At 42.2% G+C, this 18,521-nt stretch overlaps 1 protein-coding gene across 1 annotated transcript in view; it reads left to right on the forward strand.

The window, feature by feature from the left end:
* Positions 1 to 18,521, forward strand: part of SMPD3 (sphingomyelin phosphodiesterase 3) — a 266,077-nt gene that overhangs the window by 146,930 nt on the left and 100,626 nt on the right. The gene's annotated exons all lie outside the window — the stretch shown is intronic.

Consider the following 18,521-nt stretch of genomic DNA (forward strand, 5'->3'; position numbering starts at 1 on the left):
CCCCCAAATTCTCTCTTGGTTCTACTATTGATTTCTTTCCTGTGGCTGGCTATACAGGTGCGTCACTAAAATTTTCCAATTCTTAATAACTTTGTACCCTCCAGTGAGTTCAATTTCCTCATTTTAAAGATGGGGGACCCTGAGGCCCAGAGAAGTTCAATGATTTCTCCAAAGTCAATCAGGATTTGAAATCAGACCTCCCAACTCCCAATCCAATGCTCAAGTCTCGATGACTTCACCTCCAAACCACAATAAGTCACTGACGCGGGACTTCAGCTGAGAAGAATATTTCTTAGTTATCACAAATTTCTAATTACCCTAATGAATGAGACTTTACTATTCTGTATGCAGAAACCTTCATCCATGTTACTGCTAGGCATGTCCAAATTCTCCTTTGTGTTCTTTGCAAAGCAAAATTAGAACCAAGAATCTAGAGTCTTTCTAAACTGTTCAGGGCTGCTGCCTCCCACAGTTTCACACCACAGAGAAAACAGGAGGATCCTGTCTCTGGAACAAACTGTAAGATGTATTCTATGTGTATGCTTAGTAGGGCATCTGTGATTCCATATGGGACAGGGAGGTTGCAAAGTCTAAAGACTCCGTTCTCACTCTCCTCTGTCACAATCTACTTACAAAGAGGATTGTGGTCCTAGAGACTGGAGATGGGGTAAAGTATTACTGAGATTCTCCATTGTGTATAAACTAATGATGGAATCAACACAGAGCCTGTGGCAATCAGCGGGCCTTCGAATTCCAGGGCAGCCCACCTATTAAATATGTGGAACTTCTCTCTTCAAAACCTGGTTCCAACCTCCTTTTCTAGCCTTACTACATAGACCTTATTCACCTTCATGTTCCATGTGGCCCAGCCAAAGTGACCTTCCTGCTAATTCTTCCTCATCTCCCATCTTTGTTGCTTTTGCACAGACCTGGAATGCACATCCTTTTGACCTCTACTTAAATTTCATAGTTTTTTTCAAAGTTTAGCTTAAGAGTCACTTTCTACATGAGACTTTTACTGATCTCCTTCACCTTCAGCTTTTTGGCATGTCTTCTACCCAAAATGATGCATTTATGTATTTACATTGCATCTACCTATATGTGTACCTATCATCTCCACCCATAGAATGTAATTTCCTTGAGGGCAGGAAGTGTTTCTTTTCTGGTCTTTGTACTGCCACTGCTGGGGCACACTGTAGATACTTTTTGTGTGTGTGAGGCAATTGGGGTTAAGTGACTTGCTCATGATCACACAGCTAATTAAGTGTCAAGTGTCTGAGGCTAGATTTGAATTCAGGTCCTCCTGACTCTAGGGCCGGTGCTCTATCCACCGTGCCACCTAGCTGCCTCCCACATTGTAGAGACTTAATACTTGTCAATTTGTTCTTTGACAAATATTTATGTAGTATCTATTTTGTACAAAACATTGCGCTAAGCTCTACAGGAAATAAGAAAAATAAAGGAGTCAATAGCTACCCTTCAGGAGCTTTGTCCAGTAAGGAAGAAAAGAGACATACAGAGATTGGTCCAGTTCAACAATCATTTCTTAAGCATCAAGACACTGGGGATACAGAGGAAAAATGGAAACCAGTCTTTAATAACTCCTATCTATATCACCCTATAAAGCTTTCTCACAACAGTCCTGGTAACTCACGCAAGCATCCAAGTCTTCATATTATTTTATTTTACTTTTAATCCCCATTTTATAGGTGAAGAAATAAAGGCTCAGAAAGATTAGGCTATTTGTCCAGGATGTTCCCCAGAGCAAATATTGCTGCTGGGACTTGGGCCCCATGTCTTCCGAGCCCTAGGCCAGTATCCCACCAGCCTGATTTAAGTGCCTAGACAAGTACCAAGCACTCTAAGACCAGTAGGGCAAGGATCACTTCCAGCAAAGGAGTCTTCATGGGAACAGGAGCATTTAGCCAGCTTCAGGGCCTTCCATCACTAAACCAGTTGGCTCTTCCCTGCCATCTCCACTACTGCTTTTGAGATAACATCCTTGCTGACTGGGATCAGTCTGAATTTACCTGAACCCAAAGCAAACAGAAAGAAGTTATCTAGCTGTTTTTTTTTTTTTTAACGTAAGCACAGAGCTGAGTGTTGCTATGCCAACTCTAGTCCTGGAGCACAGCCAAGCAGAAGGGAACCGATTCTTTGAAATGAAGCTCTGCCGTTGGTGGAAGGTTAGGAAGTCACTACAGGTAATTGGATTGTACTGCAATCTTCTTGGGTGTTCTAGGCAAAAATGTGCCCTGGATTTTTATTTTTACTTTTTTAGACATGAAACTTTAAAGCGTTACTTAACACAAGAGCCTTCAGAATACTAAGAAGGATGAAGACTCTCAGGCTATTTGCAGCAGAGAGGAAATTTTTTAACTTGCGTGATCTTATCTGTTTCTGGTCATCTATGTGAAAAACAAACAAATGAACAAACAAAAAAGAAAAAAGAAAAACCACCCATCTGGAAAAATTCACCCAGGAAGATTCTGAGAGACAAGGCTGAAGGGCCTAAGTTTTGCTGCTGCCTTAGCCACTAGCAAACTTGGACAAGTTGCCGTTTTTTGCTTCTCTGGGTCCTGGTTACCTCATCTACAAAATGAGAGCATTAGACAAGTTGATTTCTATGGCCTCTTCCAGATCAAAATCCAGTAACTCTCTGAAAGAGGTCCATCAAGCTACCATAGGGATTTTCTTTTCTCTTGCTCAAATATTGTATATCCAAGATACCCTTGGTTCCAGAATCCTCCTTCTAGATTCTTTTACCCTATTCACCTTCAGAGAAATGCTAGCAATTGCTCTGAGCTGCCTTCAGGAAATTATATTTTCACACTTTACATGATAGCCTACTTCTGTCTCCAAGAAAGACTACTGGCTTTGCAGGCCACTGGTGGAAAATGCCTTGAGGCAGCATTGCCAACAAGCCCTGTAAGTTAATTAATATATGGCAAGAGAGAATATTAGCAACTGGGCAGTTAACTCTCCAGCAGGAAGGCTTGGTGGAATGCAGTCCTTTCTGGGGCCTGCTGACCATCTACTAACCATTTTAGGCATATGGCAAGGAGCGAGAAACATGGCCCACTGCTTGGGGCCTCCTCAGATGAACCATATCAAATTGGGCACACCCACATTTTCAGGCCCACATCCAGCTTTGGGTAAGCATTAAAAGACATTGCCAATTTGCCCATTTATAAAATAGGAACGTTAGTGGCCCTCTACCTAGAGCTCCAGGATAGGAAGCATAGGTCTTGGAGCTCCCAGAGATTCAACCCCTACACCCCTACCCTCATATCTGTGCAATGCCCATTCAGTGGGCACATCCAGTATATTGTGGGATTGAGGGGGGGGGGCCTCCCAAATTGGAAAATACCTTCACTGAAGCAGATCAGCACCTCAACTACTCTGTAACTCATGGTCTGAGAGAGCTGGCTGAGGCACTGAAAGAGAGCAAGGGACTTCTCCATGGCCACACAGCTAGAAGTGCCAGAGACAGAATGTGAACCCAGGTCTTCCTAACTTTAAAAGGAACTAACCTATCTGGAATTTTATGCCCTACTAATCCCTACCCTAACAAGGCTTACTTAAAAAAAGAAATGACTAATGATAATTATAAAAAGATAGAGGAAAAAGGAATTTTCCTCTGGGTGGGGTAATTTGAGCCTCTCAGAACGATTTCTATTTATCAGATAAAATCAAATTTATTTATTTTATCATTCCTGGAAAAGTTAGGACGTCTACGTTTGACTAATGTTCTCCTGAGTCTTTCTAGAAAACATGAGTGGGTTCTACAAAACCTACTCAGTAAGTTTTCCATGAAGATGGAAAGTTTTTTAAAGTGCTGGAGCTCACTAGAATATAAGGGATTTTTTTTTAACTCTGTAACTTACTGTGTCAAAGTGAGGTTAAGCTCACTAAATAAAAAGAGGTTCATTCGTGAATTACTCAACGATATAAAAAAGTAGGAAAATCTCTTGCATATAACATTATCACCACCACCCCCTCCATGTTTATAACATATCAGAGCTTGCTACAAAAAATAATTTGATTCACAATCACTTTTTACCTCATTTCTGCTAGGCAGCAATGAGACCTTTCTCTCATGCTCCTAGATCTTTCCCAACTGGCATATGGTAAAGGAGGGTAAATGGGCTCCTTGCCCATGCTGACACCCACCCCACCTTACCACCCACCCCACCTCACCTCCAGACTCTTACCAGTCTAGCAGCTGCATGAGAGGTGCTATGTCCAGGTGACTATTTGAATTACGTGGAATTAAAACATTCTTTTGCCTTAACAATTTCTCTCTTCTTCCTTTAAAAAAACGGGAAAGCCACTATCTATCTATCTATCCCTGTTCCTAAATGTGGCCTGCACTGGCCGCTTTTCTCTTTCAAAAGTTTATTGACTGCCCTGCCTCCTCCCCTGCCTTCAACTCTGGACCCTTCCTCCATTCACCTTGTCATTCACAGTTGAAATGACTTAATCTTACCCCAGGCTCTAATCTGAACCTTAGCCAAGGATATAGAGTCTCTGATGAGTGGGCTCCCATCTTGGTCCTCTGTACAGCACCCCAGTTCTTCCAAGACTAGATCTCTGCTTTGCCTTAGCTATATTCCCAGGCATTTAAGTCCCGCCCCTGAGCCTGTGACAAGCTTCCCGTTTCCTCAAGCCAGGCCTGTCTCAGCTTCCCTCCATTGACTTGCTTTTCACTGGAATCTGTTTGGGGAGGAACTTCGGACTATATTGGCTGAATGTGGGCACCTGCCTCTGGGTTAGGGTCAAGTGAAGATTAGCAAAAGGAATAATACTCTTCAAAGGATATTTGTTGCGCTGCCCGGGATGGGCTACCTGGACCCGATTTCCAACTAGCTCTTGGTGTCATGAAATATGCCCCAGGATGCTCTGAGGAGATTGCACAACCCCCACTGTGGGGGTAGGGGGGGATAGGATGAGGGGCAAGCACAACCGCTACAGGCCACTGGGGACTGTGGACAGAGCTGCCCAAAAAGGAAGAGTTGGAGAGAGTTATGGGGCGGGTGGACGTCGCTGCTCCCGGCCACTGCAGTCCAGCTACCACCATTAGCCTCGACTGCCAGAAAGAAAGATTTGAGCCTTTTGCATCTGTCATGAATTCATCCTTTGCTTGAAAACCACTGCGCTCGAACAAGCCAACCCTAAGCCTGTTCACTTGTCCTCACGGCAGATGTTGCTCTGGCCAAATGGTCTAAACTCAATTTAAACAGTAACAATATTTACTTCATTTACCTCCCTCAAAAACAGGAAATGAACTACGGTCAGCTGGCTTTGAATTTAAATGCACAAATTTGCTTCAATGTGGAAATTAACCAACTGATTGAAAATATACCTTCAGAATTAACTTGAAATCTAAACACCACCTAAAAATAGGCACATTAAGGCATCCACCTAATAAACAGCGGGGCCTGCCTTCCTGCTAGCAGCTCTTCATCTACTTCATCCTCTGCTGGGGGAGCCTAAGAAGAACTTGTCATTCGACCTCATTCTCTGTGGATTAATTTGTTGACTGAGAACAGAGTCAGAATTTACAGCTGGGTCCATGAATGTGCCTGGGTACTAATCCCGCGTCATTGAGCTGCTTTCGAGATTTAAATCCTCCAAGAATGACTTAGGGCTGTGACTGAATGTGGCAGACTAAATATAATGCGCATTTGAAAGTGGGGAACTAGGAAGAGGAGAGAAGGAGCTAAAAAAGCCAGGCCAGGGTAGAAGGCATAGCCGAAGGGGACCAGATGAAAGAGTACGGCTGCCGCAGTGTGAGCCAATCACCATTGCTGAGCGGCTCCAAGGCGTGCCCTACTAAGCGAATCAGAACCATCGTCCCATTTCAGGAAGGCCAACACATGCCTAGCTGGTAGGTGGTTATATTTTTTTTAAAAGTGATATGATGCAGCATCGAGCCTTACATCTGTTTTGCGCCCTTGCTAGAATTATTTGAGTCTGCACTTGGCTCAGTGAATAATCAACCACCAAACGCTGGCTGAGCACCTAAGAAAAGTCTAGCACTGCGCCAAGCACTGCGGGGGACAAAAGTATACGGTATGATCCCGGACCACAAGGTGCTTACAATCCATTGCAGAAGAAAGACACACATGTGCAATACCTGCACAAAACAACACTAGCTTTAGCTTTGTAGAGGAGAGGGGAAGGGCAGGGATCTAGGACTGTGATTTATCTCTAGGAGAGATACTTCCAGTATGGAAATACGCCCCACTAATGCAGATTAGCAACTCGCCTGTCTCTTCTAGTCTTAGAGCATTGAGAGGGGCGAGCAGCTACACATCCATGAGAGCCATGGCTCCCCAGCCATGTGTCATGTGTCATGGACAGAACTTGCATCGAACCCTTCCTGAGTCCAAGGCTGGCCATCCACCCACTTCACCATGCTGCCTTTCTTAATAGCATTATGTTTTTTGCTGTTGTTCAGTCATTTTTCAGTCGTGTGCGACAGTTCATGACCCCTTTTGGGGTTTTCTTGGCAAAGATGCTAAAGCAGTTTTCTATTTCCTTCTTCAGCTCATTTTACAGATGAGGAAACTGAGGCAAACAGGGTTAAATGACTTGCCCAGAATCACACAGTTGGTAAATGTCTGTGGCAAATTTGAAATCAGGTCCTCCTGACTCTAGGCTTGGTGTTCTATCTACTGTACCACCTAGCTGCCCTTGATAGCCTTATACACTAAGACACTGGGCTAGGAAAGATCAAAAGACATCATCAAAGGAAGAGAACAGTAAATATATCCCTGATGGACCTGAGCTAGTTGTTAAAGGTTGGGTAGGATGCAGATCAGCAGGGGATAGTAAAGGGCATTTTAAATAGAGCCAACAGCACTAACAAAGCTGCTAAAAGATAGTGTGGTAGAGTTTTTTAAAAAATTCTGCTAGGTTTGGATGAAGAAAGACTGGGGTTTTCTGCCTCAGACACTAACTCTCCAGATCTGCCAAACGAGGGACTTGGGCCAGATGCTGTCCGAGGTCCCTTGGAGTGCTAACTCTTCTGGTCGAAAGAAAAAGCCAGTTTAGAAGGATAGACTGAAAATAAAAGAAAGAATGGATAAATTTTAGTACAATGCTTCAGGAAACTAGAAAAGATGGAATCCAGAGCACAGGTTAGGGGATTTTTTTTTTTAGTTTTTTCTTCACTTAGCAGGAATTTTTTAAATAATTTTCATTTTTTTCTTATTCTGAACTTGAAAAAAAACAAAATAAACATGAGTATTTTCCTATTCATAGAACAGATAGGATTGTAAATGAAACCACCAATCCATTACATACAGCTTACTTTTCAAAAAGTATGTAAAATCAGCACGTTTCCTTCAAAACTGTTATTTATCCTGTGGTGGGTAGCATGTTTAACTGTTGGTCCTCTCGAGTTTTTGTCTGGAGCTAAGTCAGGGCTGGGGAACCTGCAGCCTTGAGGCCACATGTGGCCTTCTAGGTCCTTGGGTGCAGCCTTTTGACTGAGTCCAAGTTTTACAGAATAAATCCTTTTATTAAGGGGATTTGTTCTATGAGGTTGGGATTTGGTCAAGGGGCCGCACTTGAGGACCTGAGCCCCAGATTCCCCTCCCCCAATCTAAGTTTTTATATCATTTGTTTTTCTTTGCAATGTTGTCATGTTGTTGTTCAGTTGGGTCAAACACTTCTGCCCCACGGACAATGTTGCTGTAGTATACAGTAAATCATTCTCCTGGTTCACTTCACTATGCATCAATTCACACAAGTCTTCCTCGTTTTTTCTAAATCCATCCTTTCTGTCATTTCTTACATTGCAAAAATATTCTACTATATTGATATACTATAATTTTTTCAGCTATTTGCCAATTGATAAACCCTTCACCATCTTAGTTTTTAGTTCTTTGCTATAACAAAAATGCTACTGTCAATGTTTTTGTACAAAGAGATCCTTTCTCTCTTCTTTGATCTTTTAGGGGGTACATTGCTTAGTAGCAGAATAGGTACTAGCATAGTAAGACAGTAGATATTGCTGGGTCATGCACAGTTAAGTGATTTTTTTGCATACAATTCCAAATTGCTTTCCAAAATAACTGTAAGAGATTATGTGTATAGTATTGAAAGGCTCTTCCATTAAGATTTTTGGGAGGGAGAGTGAGAAAGGGATAGATGAGAAAGCTTATATTTGGAGAGTCTGTGTCCTGAGTAAAGCAGAAAATGAGGTTGTTATCTAAATGTGAGAGTGAGAAGGGGGGACTTGAAGTAAGAAGAGGTTGAGATTGCCCTAAGTGGGCAGGAACTCCCAAGAGATGAATAAGAGAATTTCTGAGCAGAATCAACAGTGAAGTTGAAGTCAGCAGGAATTTGTGATGGTCCAAGCCCTTACTGCTCTGTCCTCTGCTTGTCTCGCTCAGTATCTTGCCCACAGAACAGAAAAAGGGAACAGTGGTGAGTAATGATTGTACAGAACAGCCCAGTAAGCTTTTCCCTGTTATTCTTCATCTTTCAATATTTGTTAGGCATCTCCAATGTATAGGAGTCTATGCCAGCAACTTTGCAAAAATGCTACATTCTGACTTTTTGCTAGTTAACTTGACCACTGATCGCCTTAAAAGGCATGAAAATTATACAAAATTCTCACCTCTGCAGTATGATTTGTATAATATTCTCCATCAAAGCCATGGCCTGCATTGAGTGTTGAAGAAGGTTGAGCCGAACACTAATTTGTTTCCACCGATGGGTATGCATCAGTTTCTGATAACATTCTTGAACAGAATGATGAATGATGCCCTCATTTCCTGTTTTCCCACCTCAGTGTAAAGGAAAACAGGCTCGCACCTAGCTTCTCAATGGGGACAGCTAACATGGGAAGCATCCAAAATCAGTCAGGGCTATAGCTGAATATTGGATTACATTCATAGTCATTCCAGAGATCTGTGGCTCAGAACCACATTTTCATATTTTCATTTAGTTGAAAATATAAAATGACTCAAGGATGAGTCTTTGTACAGGAAGAGTTTAGTTGAAAGTCAGGCCATACAAATTTAATTCCAGTCAACAAACATTTATTACTATATTCCGGGTCCTCTGCTAAGAGCTGGTAATACAAAGGAGAAAATGGATGTGCCCTCTGCCCATCCACAAGGAAAAAATAACATAGAAACACGTAAGTACGATGCTTCTCCTTAAAAAGGCCCCAAATAAGTACAACCCATTTTCAGAGGAAGCCCAAACAAGTGGGCCAATCAGGAAAGGACTCTTGTAGGGGACGCTGTTTGAGCTGAAACCTGAAAGGAACTGGATTTCCAAGAGGCAGATGTGCGGAAGGAGAGCTTTTCAAGCGTAAAAACCCACTTAACCTACCCCTGCTGCCACTAACATACTATTGGCAAATGCCCAGCTTTCAGCTTAATATGTCTCCTAATTGTTTCATGTGTTGGGGTGAAGGAGGGGTGCAGTTAAGGACAAGCTCTCTTAAAGGCAGGATGATGTTCTAGGATCCTTTTTGGTAGGCCTACTACAGCACATAGTTAGCACTCACTGAAGACTATCTTGTTAAATTAAAGTTGAATTAAACCCCCTTGAGAGAAATTTTTTTCAAACATTAGAGCTGTAGCCGAGCCTGTATAGGACTTGCAGCCAGATTCTTGTTCTCTTGAAACGTATCTTTTCACACTTTTATAGCAGAACAGAGAGAAGTCACTCTGCTAGGCAGCTAGGTAAAGCAGTGGCTAGAGCCCTGACTTGGGAGTCAGGAAGACTTGAGTTCAAATCCTGCCTCAGGCACTTCCTAGCTATGTGACCCTGGGCAAATCACTTAATCTCTCTGTGCCTCATTTTTGTCATCTATAAAATGGGTATAATATACCCTACCTCCCAGAGTTTTTATGAAGCTCCAATGAGATAACATGTGAAGTGCTGTATATATGCTTAAAAGGCTTACATCTTAAAGTGCTATACAAATGTTAGTTATTATTATTATTATAGATGCAGCGCTGTGTAGCAACCTGGACTCGGAAGACCTGAGTTCAAATCCTGCCTCAAATTCTTACCAGCTGTATAACCCAGGGCAAATCACTTGACCTCTCTGTGAGTCTTCAATCTTAAAAGCTGCTGCTGTAGAGAAATACTCCAGTGGGAGGGGAGCACAATGATTTGGAATCCACTCCTCTAGTTTTATAGATGAGGAAACTGAGCAAAATGCCTGGAGACAGCTATGACATAACGAAAAACCCTTGGACCTGCAGTCAAAAGGCATGTGTTCAAGTCCTAACCCCCACCAATTCCTTTTCTAACCTTGTGCACTTCTCCACTCCGAGCTACAGTTTCCTCCTATATACAATGGGAATAACATTCCTTATACTGTCTGCCTCAAAGAGTTGTTGCCAGGAAAGCATTCTGGAAGCAGTAAAGTATTCTAGGATCTGTCGGTCAGCAAGTATTAAGTACCAGTATAGCTGTGCAAGGATTAGAGCTACAGCTCCCAGAAGGAAACAATAGCTCCTCTCCAGGAGCTTATGGAAATGCTTAGAAAAGCCTTGCTAAAGACTTTTGAGTCAAATGAGCTAAAGCACAGGCCTGACTCTGTCACTCCCCAGCTCAAAGATCTTCAATGGCTCCCTAATTCCCCTGGATAAAACTCAAACTCTTTAGTCTGGTGGCATTTAAGGCTCTCAGCAACCTGGCTCCCACCTGCCTTTCCAGCCTTGTTTCCCATTACTGACCTTCATACACTCTAAATCGGATTGTTAACCATTCACCAAACTCAAAATGCCATCTCTTTGCCTTTGTGAATGAATGCTGTGTACCATAATGGAATATACTCCCTGTTCATTTCCACCTATTGTTTATTTTTTTTTCAATTAATAAAGCACTAGTTTCTCTCTTTCCCACCTGCCCCTCCCATTGGAAAGGAGGAGGAGGAGGAGGAGGAGGAGGAAAAGAAGATGAAGAAAAGGAAGAGGAAGAGGAGGAGGAGGAGGAGGAGAAGAAGAAGAAGAAGAAGAAGAAGAGGAAGAAGAGGAAGAGGAAGAAGAAGAGGAAGAGGAAGAGGAAGAAGAGGAAGAGGAAGAAGAGGAAGAAGAAGAAGAAGAGGAAGAAGAAGAAGAAGAAGAAGAGGAAGAGGAAGAAGAGGAAGAAGAAGAAGAAGAGAAGAAGAAGAAGAGAAGAAGAAGAGGAAGAGGAAGAAGAGAAGAAGAAGATGATGATGTTGATGATGATGATGATCTTGGAACAAATATTCGTAGTCAGGCAACACAAATTCCCATTAACTATGTCTAAAAATGTGTTTCTTTATGCACCTTGGGTCCATAGCTTCTCTGTCAGAAGCAGCATGGTTCATTACTGCTCCTCTGGAACCATGGTTGGTCATTGAATTGATCAAGGTTCTTAAATCGTTCAAAGCTGTTTGTCTTTACAATGCTATTATTGTATTATTGCACAAATTGTTCTCCTGCCATTGCTCACTTCACAGTGTGTCAGTTCATCCAAATCTTTCCAGATTCCTCTAAAAGCATCCCTCCTACCTTAGCGCATGATTCCATGATCATCTCTGCCTGTTAAAATCCTTCTCTTCCTTTAAGGCTCAGCCCAAATGCCACTTCTCCCATGAAACCTTCCATGATAGCTCCTGCTGAAAGTGACTTCTTCCTCCTGAAATTTTCTTCAGACTCTTTATTTGGTTCTCCTTTGTCCCCATTACCATACCTGTGTAACAGACTGCATCCCCCCAGTTATCTGTAGGTCTCTTGAGAGCAGACTGCGCCGTTTTTTATCTTAGTACCCCCAGCACCTAGCACAGTGCTTTCCTCGTGTAAAGCAAATAGTACTTAGTAAATGCTGGCCCGGTTGAATTAGATCAGTCGAAAGGTATTTCTTAGTTATCAATAATCAAACTATAGGTGCAGAATCTGATTATTCTTTCATTTAGTTGATCCTGAACACTGGCGGTTCAGGGTCGTGGTCAAGAGTATCAGGCATCATCGTCCTATACATATGTAGTAGTGCAGCTAATAAGTGGGTTCTGGCTGCAAGAACCCAACACCAGCCAGTTTTAGTATATTCATACAACTGTTTCCAGATGGCAAGTTTTTGGTTTTCTTTTTAAGCATTAAATACTCAAAGAACTTCTTAGCGGTATAGCTTCCCTCTCTTTATTCTGACCCTACCTATTCAACATCGAAGTCATTCTTCCCCTTCTTGGCAGAGGGTCAGTCTCTAGATCAATACCAGTTAAAGGCCTCTTTATTCTTGCCAACCCCACCTAGACTTGTCCAAGTGAAATATTTGACAATCCAAGTTCATCTATAAATCACCAGGAAAAGAAGTGAAAGTGGGGGAAGGGTTGTTTTCAAATGTTTAATGATGTCTATTGAAAAGATGAGGGCAGCTAGGTGGTGTAGTGGATAGAGAGCTGGGCCTAGAATCAGGAAGACTCATCTTTGTGAGTTCAAATCTGGCCTCAGACACTTACCAGCGGTAGGACCCTGGGCAAGTCACTTAACCCTGTTTGCCTCAGTTTCCTCATCTATAAAATGAGCTGGAGAAGGAAGTGGCAAACTCCACTATCTCTGTCAAGAAAACCCTAAACGGGGTAACAAAGAATGGGACATGACTGAAAAAACGATCGACACAAAACAATTGAAAAGATGAGCAGAAATCTAAGCATAATGACAGATATGACCTGCCACACTGAAACTATTTGTCTTCCACCTATGTGAACACAGGAAGCCTATAGGAGCTGAAAGAAGGAGCCAAGCTATAGCCTAGCTTCTAAGTAAATCTGAAAAGGGGGTAGCTCCTAGTTTATTGTTCCAAAATTATGCTTTCTTTGCCTCTGTCTTTCTGTTTTCACATCCTAGTCTTTCTTTAGTATTTTTGCTTGAGTTCCCTTCATTTGGATAACAGTTATAACTAACAATTCCACTACCTGGAATGAGCATTGCCTGGGGCAGGCAGGAGGAAGTAATACCCTCAAATCAGCTTTCTAATTCGTGACATGAAAAAAAAAATACAAGGAGTAATTAAGACAAATTCAGTTGAGTGGGAGGGAGAATTTGGCTAGTAGAGAGGCTTAGGGAATAGAATCTGGCAGTTGGAAGGCACCTTAAAGGAATCTAGTTGAACCCATGGGATTTAGGGTCCCATAAACTAATCTCTACTCTACCTGGCAGGCCTCAGTGAGACTCTTTCCCACACAGCACATGGGGACAAAAGCACCAGGATTACTCCTTATCACTGTGCAGGAGGGAGGGCAGGCTCAGAGAGGAAAAAGGCAGGAGTCTGGAGCTACTAGAAAACATCGTTGTTTTGTTGTTTGTCCTTCGTTCTGGAAGAGGGCCAATGACATCAGGAGGGCAAGTGAATTGGATTGAAGTGAGGCAGGGCTGTGCAGAGTCACCAGCCTCACTCTCTCCTCTGGAGCCATCTGGGGCTAGTGGCCAGATATAGATCAGGACAACTGGAGATGGCCCAGGATGCAGTGGGAGACCTTGGCCTTTTTAAGCTAAGGTCTTTCCCAGGTCTCAGTTTGTCTGAGGCAATACACATTCAGTGATTAAGGCTAGGTAACCTAGTCAAAAAACAAAATCAATCTGGGAGGGGAACACCCTCAAGGTTTCCGGCCAAAACAGAAACAGTTGCTATTTACACTTACCCTGAGCCATCAAAACCCAAACAATGACCAAATGAGGCTTGGGCTGGGACTTATTATTGGCCAATCAGTGAAAGCCCAGAGTGATTAGGATTTAGGGGGGGAAAAGCCTTGGGGAAGGGCTGGGATGGGATTAGGTAGAGCTAATATTTCTTTGTGGGCTGAAGTGAAAAAAGGAAGGGAGTAAATAGCTACAGGCTACAGGTCTCCCTACACCTGGCCAGGATCCAAACCTCATCTCCCCTATTCTTTGGCCTGCATCCTCTCACCTCCTTCTGTTCTGCTAGAGGAGTGAGCACAGGGGTGACACTTTTGCACCCTCTAAATTTTGTCCCCAGAGCAAATTTCCAGTTACCTTCCCTAGGCTTATTTTGGCAAGATTTTAACGTTTTCAATAGAATATTTTATAATAGGACATTTTCCTATTATTTAACATTAAATGTAGTTCACATTTTTGCATTTTATAACATTTTACTATTTTAAAAGTAGTTTCCTCACAATAACATCAAGAGAACTGAGCCGACATTGGTACTGGCCACCTCATTTGATCCTCACAGCAACCCGGTGAAATAGACATTAGTATCCCCATGTTATAGATGAGGAGGGCAGCTATAAATGATTGGGGAAAGAGGTGAGAGTTGGGGACAGGATGTTTTTAAATCAATGACTTCTACTGAAAAGATGAGGGCAGCTAGATGGCGAAGTGGATGCTGGGCCTGGGGTCAGGAAGACTCATCTTGAGTTCAGATCCAACCTTACTTACTAGCTGTGTGACCCTAGGAAAGTCACTTAACCTGGTTTACCTCAGTTTTCTCATCTGTCAAATGAGCTAGAGATGGAAATGTCAAACCACTTTGCCATATCTTTGCCAAGAAAACCCCCAATGGGGTCCTGAAGAGTCTAACACAACTGAACAACAACAACAGATGAGGAAACCGAAGCAGACAGGTTAAGGGACTTGCCCAAGGTCACATGGCTAATAAGTGTCTGAAGCAGGATTTGAACCCAGGTCTTCCCGATTCCAATGCCGGTCCCCTGTCCATTACACCACACTGCCTCCATAGAGGGTACTTTGTGATAGGTTCACAATCACATAGCAAGTAGAAGACAAAGTGGATTTACTGAGGTTTTCTCTTTTTGTTTGCTCCTTTCAGACCTACTGTCCATGCCTTACCATCATTGGTTTACTTGCTATACTGGCAAGGTCCAAGCTATTTGGTGGTAGAATACATACTACATTAACAAAATATAGGTGTTTCAAAATCTGCAATTTGATCATGTAAAAAAATCAATCATAAATATAAGTAAATATTAAATAGACTTTCAAAGTAAGGACCTAAATTTCCATAATCAAATAACACCTCCTCCCCAACATCATGGTGTGATCCAGGGGAAAGGAGAGGAGAATTGGTAAACAACAGAGGAATTGAACTGTAATTAAATGATAATGGATTAAAAGAGAGGTTTTTAAGGCCCTTGTGAATTTAGCTAGAAGACGGAAGCTATGGGCAATCACGGTGCTAAGCCAGAAATAACCCACTTAATATGGTGGGAACAGAAAGGGAGTTGTGAGGATCCAGAGGAGCTTTTGAAGGAAATTGAGCCTTGGAGCAGGGAGGAATTGGGACGGTTGGCTGAGAGAGGGAAGAGAGGAGGGAGGGAGATGGTTGGATAGGGACAGTCCAGCTTTTGAGGAATCCCAGCATTCCAGCAAACACAATAGGATGCCTCTGAAGAAGCCACTTCCTTGTTTCTAGTCCTGTGAAAGTGGAGGTGACCAAGGCCGAGTCCCCAAGGGAAAGAACATTGCGGTAATTCTAACTCTAATTTCCAAAGGCCAGATTGCATTATTTAAACAGTGCTTTTATGTGCATGAACTCCTCCGATTATCAGAACTACCCAGTGAAGTAAACAATACAAATATCACTGCATCATTCCATTGCCTTACTATTGGCTCTAGAAGAACATACCAACTCCTTTATTTGGTTTTTAAGTCCCTCCACAACCCGGTCCCAACCTCCCTTTCCAGACTCGATGGACATCGTTCCCCCTCCCATACACTGCAATCTCTGTTTTTCACTTATGACACTCTGTCTCTCATCTCTGTGCCTTTGCATTGGCCGTCCCCCTGACAAACCCACACCTGGAACACACTCCCTTTCTTGACTCTGTCTCATGGAGCCCTTCTCTCCGTTTATAATGCATTTGAGACCCAAGCTTTTCTTAAGCCCCCCAACTGCTGGAGGCCTCCCTCCCATAGTACCTTGTACATAACTACTTTGTACATATATAATATGCATGTGTTTAGTAGCTTTATATTTACAACATATGTATTTTAAATGTACTTGTCTCCCCAGTTAGAATGCAACATTGCAGTAGGCATCATTTCTTTCTTTATACTTACATCTCTAGAACCTAGGACTGTCCCTGGTACATGTTGTTCAGTTGTTGCAGTTTGTGTCCAACTCTTCATGATCCCATTTGGAGTTTTCTTGGCAGAGATACCGGAATGGCTTGCCATTTCCTTCTCCAGCTAAGGAGATTTGACAGATGAGGAAACTGAAGCAAACAGGGTTAAGTGACTTGTCTAGGGTCACACAGCTAGCGTCTGAGGCCAGACTTGAACTCAGGTCTTCCTGACTTCTGGCCTGTTACTTTATTCACTGTGCCGCCTAGCTGGTCCTGGCACATGGCACATACTTACCAAATGCTTCTTTGTCATCCCCACTTTACAGACAAGGAAAGGGAGGCACCATTTAGCCGTGGTCACACAGCTAGGAAGGGAGAGATATCATTCTTGAACTCAGGTCTTCTGGCTCCTGATCCAATGTTCTTTCTGCTGCACTGATTCACTTGACAAGTGCCCAGCTAAGCCAGGATGCATTGCAGCCTGTGTATGTACATGCACTGACAGCCTCTGGAAGTTCCTTCCCACTTTTTTATTCTGTGATCTCTCTATAATATCCTTACACTGTAATTTTTAACCTTAACTTTCTCCTTTAAAGACACAGCTGATCAAAACAATTAGTGCTCGGCTGTTTATTTTCTCTTCTTCATTAAGTTGAAACAAAATAATTAACCACACTGCTTTGTGAGGGAGGGGGGAAGGATAGGCGTGATCTTTCAAAAATCACATGGTTGTCTGCCTTAATAGAAATCCATTTAATTCCTATTGCGCATAATTAGTCAGATCTTTTAAAGGTGCACACGTTCTCTTTCAAACAATATTTGTGTGTTGAAGGAAAGGCAGAAATTTTCAGAAATAAAAGGGAACCTAATGAATCCTCCAGAGACTGCTGAGATCTAAAAACATGGCACTTGAGTCCCTGTCATAGAGTAAGAAAAGATAGGAAGTAGAACTGACCCTAGGGAAGACCAAGTCTCTTATTTCATAGATGAAGCAATCAAGGCCAGAAAAGGTGAAATCAGTTGCCCGAGGCCACACAGCTAATTCAAGGCATCTTATGCTCTTGAAATTGCAACAGACCCACAGTACCAGAATAGTTCACTCCTTGTATGGTTAATGCCTTAATTTAATTAATAACAAACTTTTATCAAGCATCTGCTATGCTTAAGGTAAGAATTTCCTTAGCATACATCTGGAGAACAGTATCATATGTATTACTTTGACTTTAAGATAATTCCACAGTTTATGGACAGTGAGAGGAAGGGGTTACATGCTATGTAATAATTCACATTTTCTATAATGCATCACAACTGATAAAGCACTTTTCTCTCCACACTCCAATGAATACAAGGATTATCATTCCCATTTTGCAGATGAGAAAACCAAGACTTTGCTCATTGTCACATAATTCCTTTTCCCTGGTCCCATCACTAATAAATGTCAGAGCTGGGGTTAACAAATGAATCTAAGTCTCTGGATTCCGAGAAGGAAGAGCATTGTTTTTGGAGTCAGAGGCCCAGCTCTCCCAAGCACAATAGCTGGATGACCCAACAAAAGTCAGGTAAGGCAGGTGAGACTCCCTACCTGCACCAGTCACAGTGTTGTCACGAGAATCAAACGAGATCATAAGGTCAAAGTGCTTTGGATAGCCATCAGCTATTCTAGAAATGTATTTTATTATTAAGGTGGCATCAATTGGCTATATTTGCTACTTGTGGATTTTTTAAAAGCATAACCTTGTGCTTAGAGGGTTTGCTTTTTTTTTTACTTTCCAAACCATCTTCAAATATATTCTTATTTGATCATTATGACCTAAGATTACAGAGACATTGAACAACTTACTCAACGTTATATGGCTACTTTGTGGCAGAATCAGGATTAGAACTCAAGATTTCGTGACAACTAATTTAATGCTCTAGAATTTACATAATATGTTAGATAATAGGAATCAGTCAAATGAGAAAAAATTGTTAGGAATTTAAGATTAGTCATGAATGTTGGTCTCTACTGAAATATCCTGGCATATATATTGACTTGTTCTAACTACATTCCCTCTGACAATATTGCCTCAAAGGCACAATAAAAACAAAAACAACCACCCCCCCATCTAATTAATTAAAATTCAGATGTTTTTTCAACATACAAACACTCAATTTGCAAATTTCCTATACAGAGGAATAACCCACCACACAATCCCAGTAGTGGCTATCCTAAGTCCCAGAAAAATAAGACCTTGTGTCACCTTCTTTATATCAATGAAAAGGTGATCTCCTAGTCCAAAGGAAGGAAGGAAGGAAGGAAGGAAGGAAGGAAGGAAGGAAGGAAGGAAGGAAGGAAGGAAGGAAGGAAGGAAGGAAGGAAGGAAGGAATTCTGCCCACTCTCCAGTCCCATCAATGCCTTTGTGGCTATCATATGTATAAGAGATAGATGTTCCCAGTTGTTCTATGGAAGGAATTTCCCCATGAAAACCA

This window comes from Phascolarctos cinereus, unplaced genomic scaffold (genome assembly GCF_003287225.1).
Source record: "Phascolarctos cinereus isolate Bilbo 61053 unplaced genomic scaffold, phaCin_HiC Scaffold_2;HRSCAF=192, whole genome shotgun sequence".
In the NCBI taxonomy this organism is placed as follows: Eukaryota; Metazoa; Chordata; class Mammalia; order Diprotodontia; family Phascolarctidae; genus Phascolarctos; species Phascolarctos cinereus.